Raw genomic sequence first — 17,371 nt, 5'->3', positions numbered from 1 at the left:
GAATCCTGGGGCCTCTGAGAAAGGATTAATTGTACTTCCCATTTTACAGATAAGGAAGTGAAGCACTTGTATCTGTATGGACACGGCAGAAGGGAGCACAACTGCCAGCACAAGCCTGTTGATCCAGCTCTTGAGGGCCACCAGGTCCTGAAAAATTTCCAGGCAACCTGCGTTCAAGCATTTCCAAATTTCTCAGTGCTTGATTTTTCAACCTTGGAGAGGGTGGGAGAGGTTGTTTGGTTTTGCTTTCAAGTCCAACTTCCTAAAGAAATGAGACTAGCTAATAAGGCTGTCTGTGTGTCTCTCTGTCTGTGCCTGCTAACCTACAGGTGAATTTTAAACAAATCTGGCAGGGACATAAGAGTCTCAAAGTTGTTAAGTGGTTACATCAGGTCTGCACAGCATTGCTTCTCAGGGGGAAAAAAAAAGATTACTGAAGATGACACTAATATGTGTGTGTGCATTTAAAAAAAAAAAAAAAAAAAAAAAAAGAGGTGGTGGACAGAACCTGCCAGGCAACTGAAGGGAATTCAACCACAAGTTGTAAAGCCACAGGCAAAGTAAGCTGTTCTGATAATTATTTTTTGTATTTCATTATATCTATCTATAGGTCACAACATCATAAAACCTTGAATTCTACTTACAATGAGATTTGGCATGAAAAACTAAAAATCAGTCAAATCCCTCTTCTCCAACTACCTCAAAGGCCTGCAACGGTCTTCATGAGATCATACATGAAAAATCTTAGATATGACAGCGGATTTCTTTCAGAGAAAGTGGGAGATGCGGCTTCTAGGCTCCTCTGAGGACCAGATATTAGAAAATATTTTTGTCCTCTTATCTCCCAGGAGATTGCCTTAATCTGTCATTCATTCCTCCTGCTGAAATTACCAACCAGAAAGCAGAATTCCTGGAGCCACAAGAAACAAGCAGCAGCTTGACCTGGAGCCTTATGATCCAGGAACTGTGGGTTTTACCTCTGGAACTTTCCTCAAAGGACTATTTCATGACTGAATCCCTGATTCAATCACCTTTTTCCCATGGAAAGGGGGATTCACAGAATCACAGAATGGCCAAGGTTGGAAGGGACCTCTGGAGATCATCTCGTCCAACCCCCCTGCTCAAGCAGGGCCACCTAGAGCACGTTGCACAGGATCGCGTCCAGATAGCTTTTGAATGTGTCCAGCGAAGGAGACCCCGCAACTTCTCTGGGCAACCTGTGCCAGTGCTCTCTCACCCTCCCAGGAAAGAAGCTTCTCCTCATGCTCAGACGGACCTTCCTGTCTTTCAGTTTGTGCCCGTTGCCTCTTGTGCTGTCACTGGGCACCACCGAGAAGAGGCTGGCCCCATCCTCTTGACACCCTCCCTTCAGACACTTGTACACATTGATCAGATCCCCCCCCCCACCCCAGTCTTCTCTTCTCCAGGCTGAACAGGCCCAGCTCCCTCAGCCTTTCCTCATAGGAGACATGCTCCAGTCCCCTCATCATCTTCGTAGCCCTCCGCTGGACTCTCTCCAGTAGTGCCGTGTCTCTCTTGTCCTGGGGAGCCCAGAACTGGACACAGTACTCCAGGTGAGGCCTCAGCAGGGCTGAGGAGAGGGGCAGGACCACCTCCCTCGACCTGCTGCCAACACTCTGCCTAATGCACCCCAGGAGACCATTGGCCTTCTTGCCAACAGGGACGCACTGCTGCCTCATGCTTAATTTGTTCACCAGGACTCCCAGGCCCTTCTCTTCTATTTTCTTTCTTTTTTACCCCCAACTGGGGGGGGAACACGTATGTAAGCACAAGATCTTCTAGCAATGCTACTGCTTATCCTTCACAACGGTTGACAGAAGTGGAGTAGGAAAGATTTTCCTATTGTGCTATCTCATGTCAACTCCCTAGCCTTCCTGATGTTAAAGCGCTTCAGAAGAGTTTCCTCTTTGTGAAGTCTGCTGATGAACTACGGGCTATGCTCACTCTCATTTTTCATACGGGGTAGTCTTAGCTGACCAAAGCGTTTCCGCTCTAGCTGCACATTTAGGCATCTGAAACTCCCTCTTAGCTGCCAGTCTCAGAAAGAAGATTTATGCTCACAAATCAAGGGTTCTATCAAGACAAATACTAGGCACTAACACATGAGCTATTATTAAAGAGAGACTGCCCTTCCCCATTTTATTGTCACAGCTAGTCAGGGTTCAGTAAAAAAATTCAAGCACAACACAAAAGATGAATAGGCAGTTAAAATATCCTCCTAGAGTAGAGCTGAATTTGATCCTCTATTGCCTGTCTGAATTTGCTTCCTTCAGTGAATCAATAAGAAGTTTTAAAAGAAACCTCTTAAATTTCTACTTACAAAAGTCAATCATTCTTTAAAAAACGGAAGTCTATTTAATATGTTTTCTTCATTCTGAGCTACACAGAAGTTCACACACATTTTCTTTCCTCAACATGTTGACACTGCAAAAACCAAATAAAGTTCTCTCTGTAGTCATAAAATTGTACCGCATTTTCCATGCTTTGAGCACTAGCATCATCAGAATAACCAGTAAGAAATTATGGGCCACAAAACCACTACAAATTGTTTCAACTTTTACTGAAACAGAAAGCCAACAACCTTGTCTTCCCCCCACCGCCCCCAAACAGTTTAATTGCTTGTATTATTACTTTACGTACTTAAAATATACACCGGCGATGCAGAAGGTATCCACATCTCACAGCAGATGGAATATTAATCCTGCAATCTCTGAGACAGGATTAAACATACTTTCCTGTTTTACAGTGAGGCATATGAATACTTAAAAAAACATACATCTTACATACATCTACACATCTGGCCTTTGATATCCAAACAAGTAGATCAGAGCCTATTGGAGCTTTCAAAGCATTTCAGTTTTGCAGCTTGAGTTTTCCTTTGTTTTTAACCACTGACCCCTAAGAAGATTCCTCCTTGCACCTCTGGGACAGCACTTCCTCAAAATAACATGCCAATATAATTAATCCTTGATCATCTACAGTCACAGTGGGAAAGATGAGAGTTAGGCTGAGGACTGAATTTGCTTTGAGAGCAGTGTCAAACAGTAAAGCAGGGTTCTGTGGAAATAAAACCGAGATGCTTATGCACATCCCCCAGATCATGCCATAGCCATACAGCTCAAAGGCTTGTCATCACTGACCTGTGCCAAACTCAAACCACAGGCACCACACAAATGACTATTTCATTAACAACCTCCTGATCCAGTCCTGCAACACTGGCATTCCTGGCCAGAACACAGGTTTGTCTGTCCTAAGTAAATTTTTATTGCTGTATCTCATATCTACTCACATTCCTTTCATATTCTGAAACTGTGCTTTCATTAGCAACGGATACTGAGTTTAGGTAGTAAAGTCTGTGTACGTTGGATTCGTACTACACACTGCATAAGCATGTCTCATCTGAACGCTGCTATCCATTAACAGGATAACTTATTTTATGCTAATACAAGAGGCACATCGATATTTTTGGACCAGAAGATATAGATACAACCTTTCTCTCACTAACAAACCAGTATACTCATTGCTTGCTATTTTGAGTGCCTACATAGTACCTTCCACACCAAACATTTCACCTACTACAGAGGCGAAACCAATTAACAGATACGCACTTCTGTGTTAGTACCCTACTTTGCAATGGAAGTAGACCGAGTATTTCAGGTTGATGGGATTTTTTTTCCCCCACGCTTCTGCATAGAAATCCTACAAATGTTTACAAACAAATTACTGTCAGCTCCAAATGGTGTCTCTTCTCTGTTGTTAGACTGCTCATACTCAGAAGGATGCATCAGCTGAAATCTGACTGCCAAAGAATGCAACAGTCACAAAATCAGGAATTGGAACTTATTTCAAAACCATCACCAAGGTGACCTACTCTACATATTGCACATATTTCTTTGACACCACCCACGCCTCTGAAACTTAACTGAGCAACTGGTTCTGTGATCACAGATGGTTGGAGACTGTGGGTCTGGTTTCTCACGACTCAGAAGTTCATAAATTTCAAAATACAGATTTTACCCTTTGAGCATCAATCAGACGCTCCTGCAAAGTGAACTATGCTGATGTAGGCAACCCAAACTCAGGTACCTTAGCGTTGGAGCCAACATCCACTTGCATACTTTGGAAGCTAAAAGATAAAAATCACAATCAGATTCATTTTCTTTGACAGGAGATGTTGCAACATTAGAACCAGCCTGGGACACCGATGCACTTAAAACACACTCTGGTTTGTCACTGTGGACTATTCTATTACTAAATCACCATTGCATGTAAATTAGGGCATAGTACATGCAATGTAAATTACATAGCAAGAAAGAAATTCTGTATTGCTCTGCGTGAACAGTTAAGACAAAGATCGACTCCAGTCTGGCTTAAGTTCTAGTTCTGCAAAAACTGCACACTAGCGTTCTTTATCAATGAAAGTCAAAGAAAGCAAGAGGCTTCCTATATTTATTTTGTGTTTTCATAAGTTACTGCTATTACTTTCACTAGGGTTTCCAGATGAACTGAATACATATGAGTTAAATCAGAATGTTAATATGGAGTAGAACTGAATAAACAAGCCAAATCTGTAAGGTTTTAGGAGGCTGGAAAGATGTTGCTAAATTTAGAAACATGGGATAGAAGTGATGCAGCCCACGCCTGGCCAGCCACTGGGGAACTCGCGCTCTCTTAGAATCTATAGATCTGCTCAAGTTGATTTTCCATTTTATTATGATATGAATCATCTGGATTCAGAAAAGGATTTGGAACCAAAACCATTTTACTTGACTCTCTGGCTATCAGCAGACTGGGAGAAGGTACTCATTCAGCATCTCTCCTCTCTCCAGATGCCTCCAGACCACTCTAAACAGTTAACCAAATGACACATTTGACACTGCAGAACTCTCTGCAAAGTACTCCCAAGCACAGCAGCAGGAAAACCACACAGAAGCTGCTTGCACACTGTCTACGAAGTCCTATAAGGAACAATTTTTTCACTCTAATTATTAGCTACCTGCAGCTGGCAAAGTTGATGGCTAGAGAAGTTACGCTATGGGCAACCAGTGGCTTGGAAGTTACTTGACTGTGGTCCACAGAACAGTTGCAAAAAGGCTTCTTAAATTCACATACACATTTATTCCCATGCAGGTGCGCGTCAGTGACTGTCTGCTGACACACTCAGGAGTCGAGTTCTGAGAATACTGGCAAACATGTTCATTAATTTTATTATGAACACTTTTAAATGGAACCTTACAATGGTAAAATTGGGATTCTGTAGGATAATGTAATTTGGTCTAACTGCCAAATACATTATTTATCAATGCTCTTCGTCTGCCCCTTCCACCCTAGTCTCCCAACAGCAACTGGGAACAAGCTGATCTGCTACTTCTCAAAATCGTTAGGTGATCACAAAAGCTGAAAATATTGCTATGTGACGTGGCCTGCGTGCTAGTAACAAGCAAATGACACAGAGCTCTTATGCGGCAAAGTATTGGAGAAGGAGGGTCAGGTATCAGGACAGACCTCACTAATACAGACAACGCACCAGAAAAGCAAGCTAACTCCAGCCTGCCAGCTCGTCGGTGCAGGAGCCCCACATGTTAACACTGACCAGTCTGTACTACAGACACGTGCTAACCAGAAAAGATTCCTTGCTTGCAACTCCATCCCGCTGCTGCACCACTCGTTTACTGCGTGAAGCAGCCTGCCTCTGACAAGCACAGTAATAAAAAGATCTTCCCCTGACAGATAACTCTATTCCTATTCCCATCTGCTGCCCTCCAAAAACAAAACACAACAACAAAACCCCCCGCAAACCTGAGCGATTCCTGATTCTAAATCCCTCAGGCACAGACCCTCTCTATTGACTAGCCTGTGACTAGCTATTTCACCGTCCTACTGAAGGATACTTTCCAGTTGTGCAAAACGTGAGATACAAATACTCGCGTGGTAAGATTCAGGATCTCTATACATACTACACAGGAGGCGCAAGGCTATTTTTTCAACTTTGTCAGTATTTACAGCTGCTGTTCAACTGTGGCGCAGGCTCTCGTTCCCTCTCGCACGTGCGCACACCCTTCCTTCACGGACACATGCCTCTGAACACAGATGTGCAATGCTGCACTGTCCACACAGACAAGGTTATTTTACAGACAGCCTGCAGGGCTTCGCAAGCAGGAGACAGGGGCAAGCAGGAGACAGGGGATCCTGGAGATCTAATACAATCTCTCCTGTAGCTTGCTATGAGGTATCATCGAGACATTTAAATTCTTATGTGTGGAGATGCTAAGTCCCTGCATCTCTCAGCAACTTCAACCAAACGGCATAGCATCTCAACTAGGAGGAAATAAAAAGAAGGGAGGGGGAAGAAAACAGCCCCTGTAACTTTTTTTTTTTTTTTTAATAAAAGAAGCAAAAAGGAAAGAAGCTTGTCACTGAATGCATACATGTTTTCATAACTGAAATCTATAGATTTTAGTTAATATTCAACTACCTGCACCTGAGTCATTTTGCAGGCAGAAAAAAATAATCACTTTTTGTTTGTAGAGTTTGCACATTCTAATGCAGAACTACAGTATTAACTAACATGTTCATAGCGTCTCACGTTTGATGGACCTCTTACAAAACTCTTCAGTAATTGAAGGTCTCACCTCAGAAACGTTCATATTGAAAGTCCTGGCTACTACACATAAATACCTATCTAGTAACAATCATTATTAACAGCATGTATTTGTAGAATCCAGTACTAAATATTCTACAACAGACAACTGGTTCCAGCATGAATTTATCACAGCAGGACAAATGGAGCTGCAGAATCCCTCTTTCCTTTTAGCACCAGCTGGTAGAGTACATGCTCTCACATCGCCTCATACAGCTGTAGCTATACACTTCTCCCATTACACCTGGAGTATATTTACCACTGGCTTTCTCCAATTTTTCCATTTTCTAAGACTGCCCATATCTATTTCCGCAATTTCTCCAAGTAGCAAATAAACAAGAAGCAGCTTAAAAAAAAAAAAAAGCACCTTTTAGAACATAAAGTGATCAGATGACTCTTCCCACAAATAAGATGCCAATATCACTGTGTTTTATTCACAGCTGTGGTGGCGGCAGCAGCAGCAATGTTTCATCATATTTACCATATGGAAGAAAGAACGCACTGAAAAACATGTATAACTCTGCCATCACTGAATTAAACAATATCTGAACCTACAGTTAAAACACAGAAGTGCCAGACACTGTCATGACTTGCTGACGTGTATTTGTCAGACGGCCAAGCTACTGAAACTTGAGATGCTACCATAAACCACAAAAAGGTAAGGCACAAACAACTGCCACAGCCCAAACCCTGTATTTTCAATCAATATGCTCATTTAGCTTAAGATATTTAATTATGCATGTGTTTTGCCTCAACTACCTAAGGTTGACTCTCTGCTAAAAACAACAATGAAAACCCTGAAATCCGACCTTATATTTTTCGCTTGTTTTATGTGCTTAGTTTTCCAAGAAGGAATACGTGTTACTAACTAGCTGAAGGACACTACCTGCGCTGATACACATCTACAGAAGATAGAGAAATGGGGCCATTCCAGGCACCTATGGGATTTCTTGGGACTACTACCAACACTGTTCTGCACGCACAGTAGTGTTTGACTTCTAAAAGTGAATCCCCTTGCTTTTCCAGCTCAGCAGTAACCACTCTGCAGCTGTAACTGTCTGCAAAGTTTACTGAACAGAGCCATTTTCCTCTTCCTGAAAGCTAGCTTAAAAATAAATAAATATACGTATATATATCTTTGCGTGCATTTTCCTCAACCAACTATGCTTGGGACAAAGTTTGTTCTCAAGACCTGGGTTAACTAGAGCTATTTTCAGACAGGAATTCAAAATCTTGATTTTATAGCTTACTGTATGTGATGCACAATGCTGACAATCTGAAAAAGTCCTAAGGGTATGAAGCCAACAAAATAAATAAATAAATAGAAATAAGTGAGGTTTTGCTTTTCTCTCCTCCAGCTAGACTGCCACGACCATAATCACCAGTGAATCCAGGGCTGTTATTACAAGACACTTTGAAAACATGAAACAACGGGGAAATGCTCTGCCCACACCACGCCGCCGCTTTCCCATGCCAGAAAGCGGCCATAATAAAGCGAACGGCGGCAGCGTGCAGCAGCAGTCGGCATTAGCGTGCCCGCAGGCTGGCCGATCCCGCGACTCGCCCGGGAGCCGCTCGTCCTCCCCAGGTAACGCGCTCTCTCGCTGGCTTCGGGCATGGCAGACGGCGGCCGCCCCGCTCCCTCCCCCTGCGGAGCGGCGGTTGGGGCTCCGGTTTTCCTCACGCCGAGGGGGCGACGGCAGTTTCGGGTCCCGCAGCAGGCCCCAACCTCGGGCGAGTCGTCACTCCTCGGCCCCCACCACAACAAGAAGCGGGGGGGGGGGGGGGGGAGGGGGGAAGAAGAAGGCCGGAAAAGGTGTTTTAGGAGGCCGGAAAGCCCCGTTCAAAGCCCCCCCCCCTCCCTCCGCGGGGCCCCGCCGGGAGGGGAGGGCCCGGCCCGGCCCGCACCTGCGGCGGCGCGCAGCCTCGGGCCCGCGCCCCGCGCCTGCCGCCGCGAGGCCCCGGCGCGGCTCCCCGCCCGCCGCCGCCGCTTCCGAGCTGGCGACTGGGGGGAAGCAGGGCCGAGCCGGCGGGTAACAGCCAACTTCCCTCCCGTCACCGGCGCGGAAGCCCGCCGGCAGCCGGGACGGGGCACGCGCGACCCCCGCCGAGCCCAGCCCCGCCGCTCGGCCCCAACACGGCATCGCTCCCCCCCCCCGCCCCTTTCCCGCTCGCCCCGGCAGGAAGCGGGCACCGCGGCCCCCCCCCCCTTCGCCGCCGCACTCACTTGCCGTTGCTCGGCGGCGCGGGGAGGCTCCTCGGCGGCGGCCCGCCCGGGAGCAGCGGGTCGCGGCGGCAGCGCGGACCTGGCGCGGCGGCGGACACGCTAGCCGGACAACATGCGGCATTAGTCATTCATCGGGCGGGGAGGGGGCGGCCGGCGCCGCGCGGCAGCCTGGGTGTTGTAGTTCCCCCCCTGCCCGCCCCCGCGGCGGGCGGCGGCGGCGGCCGGGGGAGCCGGACTACAGCTCCCAGGGGGGGCGAGCGCATGCGCCACGGCGGCTCCGCGGCGGCGGCGGGGCGCGCTCCTTCCGCGTCCTGCGGCGCGGGTGCCCCTCGCTCGTGGGAGGCGTCTGTATTGAGGAGGTTTCCCTGAATCAGCTAAGACAACGCCCCGAGTCCCGGCAGGACAGTTCAGGCCCTCTCCGCGGGGAGCCGCGGGGGCCGGTCGTGCTCTGCCCGGCTCGGTCTGCGCGCACAGGGGCAGGAGGTAGGTCGGTCTCCGCCCCCACCTTGACGTCCTGGACTCTGACCCTGCAGCGCTTCCCAGGCGGCTGACCTTTCCCTCGGTGCCCGTTAGCGAAGGGTCTCCTGCTTGGTGTGTTGGCCTGCCCGAGTGCCCCTGCCGCTGTTGCAAGCAGCTTGGAAAGGTGTACAGACATAGGGGGTAAGGAAGCTTACCTGAAGGACTGCGAGGGGTGCGTGTGTGTGTGTGTGAAGGTAGCGTGATGCCAGGGATGATGCAGACGGAAGAGACCGTGAAATCAAGTTCCAAATCACGTCATCTCAGAACCTACCTGCCGTCTCTTTTTGTCCTGCTTCTTACCTCTGTTCCCTCTTATTTCATTTACTGCCTTTCCCAGTGGACCTTTCCTCTTCTGCTGGATAGTTAATGTTTCACTCAGAAAACCTGAAAAATCAATATTGCAGAACCTGTTTAATCATAAGCTGCATCTGATGATACTTAAAAGTACAAGGCACGTACAAATATTTTACTGGTTAGGAAAACTTTTTCAAGAAAGATGTGTCAAGGGTTGATTATAGAAAGTGATTGTTTTCAGAAACCGGCTCCACCCTTTATTCCTGATCCTCTGTTCTGTTTCTGGTAGGTCAGTTTAATGAAAGCCTAGACTAAAACACCCATTTAATCTAAGCAAAAGTTTATTATCTAAATACAGTTTTTATTAGAACAGATTCGAGAATACATTTTCTCATTTTTTGTTCTTTTTCTCAAATATTAATGGATATATTCTGGCTAAGGGCTCACTCAGCACTGATCTGAGTATTGGAAGCATGTGGAATGTAGAAATCATGTATGGACATGTTGATGCAGTAGGGAATTTCATTTCCCGTTGGTGTCACAATAGCTTCAACTTGCCATAAAAGCACAGTTTAGGCATGAAGGGTAGCATGAACTTTCAAAACATCAAGTAAATGTGTAAGGTACTCAGACCTTCATACTTCCAGAAAAAAAAGATATCCACTATCAGAAAAATTAGGAAGAAAGTTTCACTTCGGGCATTTTAATCTAATGCTGTCCACGCTAAGATTTCAAATACTTTTTTTTCCCCCAGAACCTAGTTGGTGAAGACCACTGAAAAAGATGAGATGCTGTACTAGACAAGAGAAAGTTGGTTGCTGCTTTCAGGAACTGTGCCAAAAGGCTTTCTTTGCATTCAAAGACGTCCCCCTCCACCCCCAAATACTGAAGTTTACAGATGCAGCTGCACCCCACTAGCCACCGTTACCTGCTTCTCAGTCTATTTCTAATCCCACCTTCTCTAGGGTCAGATTTACGCAGTCTTGCCCAGGGACAAGTTTTCCATGACACTGGATTCATCGCTCAGCTACAATATGGTAGGTAGCGAGTATAACACTGTTTATGCTGACCAAGCAGCATGTAAGTCCTGCTGCCCAGCAACCTGAATCTAAGTCATACACCTGGAGTAAGTCCCTTACATAGCTGATCATTCATTTTATCCTCTTTTATTCTGATTTGCTCAACAACTTTAACCAGGTGCCAGGCATACGCTCAGGCCCCACTTGCAGAGCAGCGTGTTCAATTCAACCTATGCATCTTGGGCGAGAGTTTAACGTTTTCTGAGCTGCACCTCCTCCTGCTATAACACCACTGCTGTCTTGTGCAAACACTTTGAGCCCTGTGATGGACTCTGGTCATGTTCCTAAGGTTCCTATTACTTCAGCTGCAAAAATACAATGATTAGATTTTATTCAGGGCTGGGTAGCACTTGCCTTAGCCTGCAAAAGAGACCTCGTATGACCTGATCTGATATGGCAGTCGCTCTGCTTGTGGGAATACCGTGAACCTTGCTAACCTGTTTTTCCTTTAGTTCATGATGCTGCACGCTGGTTATGTCAACAGTATCAGCTCTTTCACTTATGATTACTTCAGGCATTGTTAGCTCTAATGGCTCAGCAAGAGCAGAATGGTGGTTGAACATACTTTTACAAGGAGCAAGGTAAGATGCAAGTATCTCCTGAAGTGAAACAGTGCTTTTCGTGATTCTGTCTGTGCTGTTTCAGCCTCATCTGTGCTGTGATGGTGAGAGCATTGAAACAGGAGGAAGTTTATCAAACAGAAAGGACTTTGGCATTTCTGTGGCCAGCTATGCCCGGGGGGGGGGGGGGGGGGGGCGGGCAGGACGGCACAGCTGCTGACAGCAGCAGACGTGCTAGTATCGTTAGAGGTGCTCTCGGCCGGACCTGCGCAAGTGATGCAGCTGACATCACTGACAGCTGTGGTATGGTTGTTGGAGCGTACATAACTGTAAATTCTGCTCTGATCCATATTTGCAGACGGTTGCTGTAATTGAATGCCTCATTAATTAGCAATTACAAGATGGGTCACTAGTGTCTACTAAGTGGCCTAGTGTAATACATAAATCCCGTTCCTAAAACCGTTCAAATCCTGGGACTGTTTTGAGGTCAGTGCTGAAGGGATTCAGACGTCAATAGTGAAGAGAGGCCTTGGCAGCTGATTTATACATTTTTTCAGCATTTTGACTGTCTTTAAAATGCATTCTTTTTGACGGAAACTGAGCCTCGCTGAATAGTTATCAGCTATAGCAGAGTACATGTGAGGTCACTTTATTAGTGTGTGAAGAAGAGTCAGAAAGGTTCCTTATGCATGTGGCTGCTTTAGGCATAGGTGTTTCCAGGATTGGGGTGGGGAGGCGGAGTGCACTTCCACCCTCTCCCCCCCTATTTTCTTCTCTCCTTTCCTCCTTCTCCCTGCCCTCTTCCTTCCCTCTCTTCTCTCTCTTTCTCCCTCTCTTTTCTTTCTCTTTTTCTTGACAAGTTATTTTTACATAAGGTGTCTTAGGAACTGATAGCAGTGACTGTGACAGTAGCTAGAGTCGTTCTGTTGTCTTCCAGGATCTCTGGTTCATAGGAAATAAGACGCCTTGTGAGACATTTGAACGCAGACCCTTAACTAGTTGCAGGGTCAGTCGTCAGAGATGGGCATTTGTCTAACCCTTTCCTAACGTGTGCTTAAGGCCTGGATGAGGAGGATGGCGCTGAGGCTGCGAACCAGGAGACCAGAACGCACCGACGGGTTTTAGACCACCCTGCGGGAGGAGGCGCTGGCCATAGCCGCTGCAGGCAGACACGGGCCGGTTGCGGGCCAGGGGCTTTGGGGAGCTGGCGGTAAACGTAGCGCCCGGGTGGAGAGACGGCGCAGCCGCGCCATCCGAGGGGCACGGGGGAGCGATGGCTCGCGCCACGCAGCCGCCGCGCGCGCCACTTCGTCATTGCCGGACCTTTCGCTGGGTCCTGTGCAGCTTCTGGCAAAATAAATCCTGTTCAACTTTGGAGAAGCTTCTTCAATGCTACTATATATACAGGTTTGGGGCCCTGAAAGAAAACGCCTCTGTGTGCCAAGGCTGCCGGACCCTTTCCGTATCAGCAGGCACGGGCCGTACCCTTGGATCTAGTGGCAGGACGCCTCGGCGGGAAGCAGCCCTGTCAGGCTGCGCGGGGCACCGGCACCGGCGTCCCGGCCCCGCGGCGGGAGGGCTGCCGTGAGGGGGGGGCTGCCGTGAGGGGGGGGCTGTCGTGAGGGGGGGAGACCCGGCCCCGCGGCGGGAGGGCTGCCGTGAGGGGGGGAGCTGCCGTGAGGGGGGGGCTGCCGTGAGGGGGGGCTGCCGTGAGGGGGGGAGACCCGGCCCCGCGGCGGGAGGGCTGCCGTGAGGGGGGGAGCTGCCGTGAGGGGGGGGCTGTCGTGAGGGGGGGAGACCCGGCCCCGCGGCGGGAGGGCTGCCGTGAGGGGGGGAGCTGCCGTGAGGGGGGGGCTGCCGTGAGGGGGGGCTGCCGTGAGGGGGGGAGACCCGGCCCCGCGGCGGGAGGGCTGCCGTGAGGGGGGGAGCTGCCGTGAGGGGGGGGCTGCCGTGAGGGGGGGCTGCCGTGAGGGGGGGAGACCCGGCCCCGCGGCGGGAGGGCTGCCGTGAGGGGGGGAGCTGCCGTGAGGGGGGGGCTGCCGTGAGGGGGGGGCTGCCGTGAGGAGGGGGAGACCCGGCCCCACGGCAGGAGGGCTGCCGTGAGGGGGGGCTGTCGTGAGGGGGGGAGACCCGGCCCCGCGGCGGGAGGGCTGCCGTGAGGGGGGGAGACCCGGCCCCGCGGCAGGAGGGCTGCCGTGAGGGGGGGAGCTGCCGTGAGGGGGGGGCTGCCGTGAGGGGGGGCTGCCGTGAGGAGGGGGAGACCCGGCCCCGCGGCTGGAGGGCTGCCGTGAGGGGGGGCTGCCGTGAGGGGGGGAGACCCGGCCCCGCGGCGGGAGGGCTGCCGTGAGGGGGGGGCTGCCGTGAGGGGGGGCTGCCGTGAGGAGGGGGAGACCCGGCCCCGCGGCGGGAGGGCTGCCGTGAGGGGGGGGCTGCCGTGAGGGTCGGGGGGGCCCACGGGAGAAGGCGGCCGCGACGTGGCGGGCGAAGGCGCCCCCTGGCGGCGCTGCGGCGGGAGCGCCCCGGCGGTCCGGGCCCGCCGTCGTTGCGGTGGGCCGACGTCCCCCACCACCACCCATCGCTTCACAACCCCCGCAACCACCTTTTATTTCCCCCCCCCCGCCCGGCTTCTTCCTTTTAGAGAGGCCATCTGTTTCTGAGCGCAGGTACGAACATGAAATCTAGGTGGAATGAGTTGATCTCGCTCCGTAGGATTTACTTGGTTCTGACGTCGCTGGAGGAAAGGCAGACAGACGTTTGAACCTGGCTCTTCGTATTTTTGTTATGATTTAGAAAAACGATCCCCAGACCAACGCTAAGAACCTCGTACTCTGCAGTGAGCTCCAAAGCACAGAGTGTATTTTTGTAGCTCCAGGGAAGGGAGCCTCACCTAAACTGCATGCAATCTGCCCAGAAGGAAGCTGAAGTAAAACGCTACGGCTACCAAAAGTGGCATCGCCTATTACTCGGGCCAGGCCAGGCCAGAGACTGTAGGTTACCATATCCGAAGGTCACCAGCCAGAGCCAGTAACCGACAGAGTATGACTTTACCTGCTCCTGAAGGTTACAACCTGCAGCAGCACTGCAAACATTTCAAACTTGCCCCTTCAGCACTGCGTCGTCGACCAAGAGCTGTCGCATGTGGCTACACCTGCTTCCATTAAAATTGATCTGGTAAACCAGAACAGCCCAACTGCATACTCGCCTGCCCCCGCCGCCTCTGAATTTTGCAATTTACCCTTACAATTCGTAAGAAATTTGGGGTCAGTCTATCACAAATGGTTGCTCAGCTGTAAATAACACAGCTTGGGTGACACAAGTTGTTAGCTGCGTCAGCACAGGGCTGTTTTCAGGGTCATTTGTGTGGGACGGGTGCGGAGGGAGCAGTGCCTTATTGCTAGTGACAGCTAGAGGGATGTGAGAGACATGCTCAGGGCTTTTCTCATCCCGGAGTTCGGCACACTTACATCACCAGGAAGCAAGTCAGAAGTCGTGCTTCTTTGCAGGAAAGGCTAGAAAAGGAGGCAGATGTGTCTCTATAAGGAAGCCTTGGATTACACAAGTTAATCTTTCTATTTGCTAGAGGTAACCAGAGGTCCCACAATAGAATATAATGCTGCTAAGCTTTGGAAGACGACGAGAGACAATGGAGCTATTGTATATGGTCTTGTTCCTACTGAGAAACAATTAAATTGTACAGTGCTGTCTTTAAATAATAACAGTCTGGATTAGAGCTACAGAGCAGAAAAGTCTGGGCTAAAGCCAACTTGCAGTCCCTCTGCATCAGATTTGAAAGCTGTATGGCAGCTTTATGGGAGGCTTTTGGTATAATCCCCATAAATAAATAAATGAGTTAAAGGCAGGATTGTGAAGCACTGAACATCACTCTTGACGCCAATGGGAGATGTGGACACAAGGAATGAAAGGATGGGTCCAAAATCTTAGTTTAAAGCTATATTGAAAACTTTTTTTTTTTTTAGCAATGAGATTTTTATGTTGAATTCTTTCCTTTTTACAAGTGCACAAACAGCTCTGGAAAATAAGTGAAGATGAGCAGCTTGTCTTACAACAAATGAAGCTGGGGTGTGAAGTCAGCAGGGTGCTGACCGCACTCCACTGACTCCCCAAGGGGATGTTCCAAACAAATACCAAGTTAGTTTTGGAGTAGGTGATGCAGGGGTTTCCCCATGTCCATCTAGGGGATTAATATCAAATAGTCTATTCACTGATGAATTCCCCCATTGGAATGAGCTCTAAGACTCCTTATGTCTACATGGGTTCATTTAAGGACCGATCTTGCAGAACTGAAGTCAGTGGCAAAATTCTGTCTCGCTTCGGCAGTTACAGAATCTGGCTCTAGGAGACAGTCCACGTAAAGTTAAAAACTACATTTTTTATTGCAAGCAAGGTTTTTCGAAAGATATTTTTCCTATTTGTAGGATACACAGGTTTATTGAGTGTTCTGACATCTTCCATGGGAAATGATAGAGTCTTGAAGTTTCACAGAAATGTCTTTTACCCAGCAGATTATTCAGTTAATGATGTTAAAATAAATGCTGTTCTTGCTCAAGTTACTGGATTTTTGTTATTTATTTCAGAGGAGCTGAAATGTGCATACATGGATTTTAAACAGTGTGGTAAAGTAACTTGTTCTACTCAACTGCTTGACTTCTAGCCTTTTGACTTCTAATGCCATGACTGCATGTTTCAGGGAGCCTTCCAAGGCAAAAAATATCTGAATGGCTAATATAAAGCATAGATAGCCCTTTGCAAAATGTGCATTTTCTTCATACACTTTTGAACCATATCAGGGCACAAAGTCGATTAGTTTTCCTCCATCCTGAGACACTTGCAGTTCTGGACATCACTAGTGAGGACATGTAACTAGTGTGATGAGTCTAGAGGCAGAAGAGCTCTGAAAAGCCTGCTGGCACATCTCAGATGGGATATGAATGGCTGCTCCTTGTTCCCTCCTTCAGGTGAAGAACTAGACAGCTCTAACGACCAGGAGTTACCTGTGGTGTTAATCTGACTTTAGGATAACTTGTAAAGTACTGAGCTGTACTTACAGGGAAAATTGGGACTGGGACAGAATCTCAGGAATCTTGTGATATGCTTAAAAATCGAAATAATTAACTAATAACAATTCAGTCATGTGGTTGTGAGCCCTGCAAGTAAGGTAAGGCTGGAGGGAATCAATACTATTAACATGGCGTTTCTCCAAGTTATTTAAAAAAAAATCGGGGTTGACATTTTGTTACAATCCCTTTATTAGTACTATCTAGAAATATTCTGATTCACAAATGCCAGCTGCTTTTCCCATTGTAGATTAGATAGGAAAAGTGCCTGACTCCTGAAAAGTTCCATCACAACGCTTTTCTCCTGAAACAATTAAGTCACTGCCAAAAGAATTAGCCTGTCTTAATGTTACGCTGTGTTCTTGTGTTTCAATTGCAAGGAATAATGGTACAATGCAGAATCACAACCTAAAATCCACAGTTATAGCTATTGCATATCAGGATATTTGATTACCTGGTCCATGAATTTGAGTCAAAATGTCAGTTCTTGTGCGTGTGTCCTATTACAGACCGTGAAATGAAGAGTTGTGAGCTCCCAGAAATAAAACTTGCTCAAAGTTGCTGCAGAAAATCCTGGGACATGCACTTAAGCTTAAGAATGATGAGAAGGAAGGAGATATTGTCAGGAGCAATGCTCCTTATTTGCTTTGTTGAGCTTAAGCTGAAGGTGTGGAAGAAGAGGGTCTTGAACTTGCTTATGATCTTGCTTATGGACTTTCACGGTAGCCAAATGTCTTCTAGAAAGTGGAGAACTTAAAAGGGAAACAAAGACAAGGTTGAAGAGGACTCTGGGAAAAAAAAGGTGAAAACTATCATGTGACCTCAATGGACAGCTTTCTTCTACCTTGCATTAGGGCTTATGGTTCTGGTACAGTTGTTTAAAAAGTTACCACCCTTCATTTAGCGGTTACTGCCCCTAGCTGAAATGCTTGCTGAGCTTATGAGGGTTTATGCAA

At 48.2% G+C, this 17,371-nt stretch overlaps 1 protein-coding gene and 1 long non-coding RNA gene across 6 annotated transcripts in view; one reads left to right on the top strand and one right to left on the bottom strand.

The window, feature by feature from the left end:
• Positions 1 to 9,730, bottom strand: part of TRABD (TraB domain containing) — a 40,351-nt gene extending 30,621 nt beyond the window's left edge. Inside the window, exons 1-2 of one of the 3 annotated variants that reach the window (XR_011138965.1) lie at positions 9,563 to 9,730; positions 8,889 to 8,987 (exon numbers count right to left, since the gene is read on the bottom strand). The gene's annotated coding sequence lies outside the window, so the exon portion shown is untranslated. Of the gene's footprint in view, positions 1 to 8,888; positions 9,168 to 9,562 lie in introns of those variants that run through there. The other 2 variants (XR_011138964.1, XM_068931404.1) reach the window with 2 other exon arrangements.
• LOC104151521 (uncharacterized) lies at positions 9,150 to 12,716 on the top strand. 3 transcript variants are annotated; one of them, XR_011138966.1, is made up of 5 exons: positions 9,159 to 9,371; positions 9,462 to 9,548; positions 10,667 to 10,738; positions 11,233 to 11,361; positions 12,278 to 12,716. It is a non-coding gene; the product is annotated as an uncharacterized lncRNA (long non-coding RNA). The 3 variants fall into 3 exon arrangements; XR_011138967.1 differs by lacking the exon at positions 9,462 to 9,548 and having other exon boundaries at positions 9,150 to 9,371; XR_011138968.1 differs by lacking the exons at positions 9,159 to 9,371; positions 11,233 to 11,361 and having other exon boundaries at positions 9,417 to 9,548; positions 10,456 to 10,738.
• Positions 12,717 to 17,371: the final 4,655 nt, after the last annotated feature.

Source organism: Struthio camelus, chromosome 1, assembly GCF_040807025.1.
Source record: "Struthio camelus isolate bStrCam1 chromosome 1, bStrCam1.hap1, whole genome shotgun sequence".
In the NCBI taxonomy this organism is placed as follows: domain Eukaryota; kingdom Metazoa; phylum Chordata; class Aves; order Struthioniformes; family Struthionidae; genus Struthio; species Struthio camelus.
The sequence above is the reverse complement of the archived record's forward strand: the minus strand, read 5'-3'. Positions and strand labels throughout refer to the sequence as shown.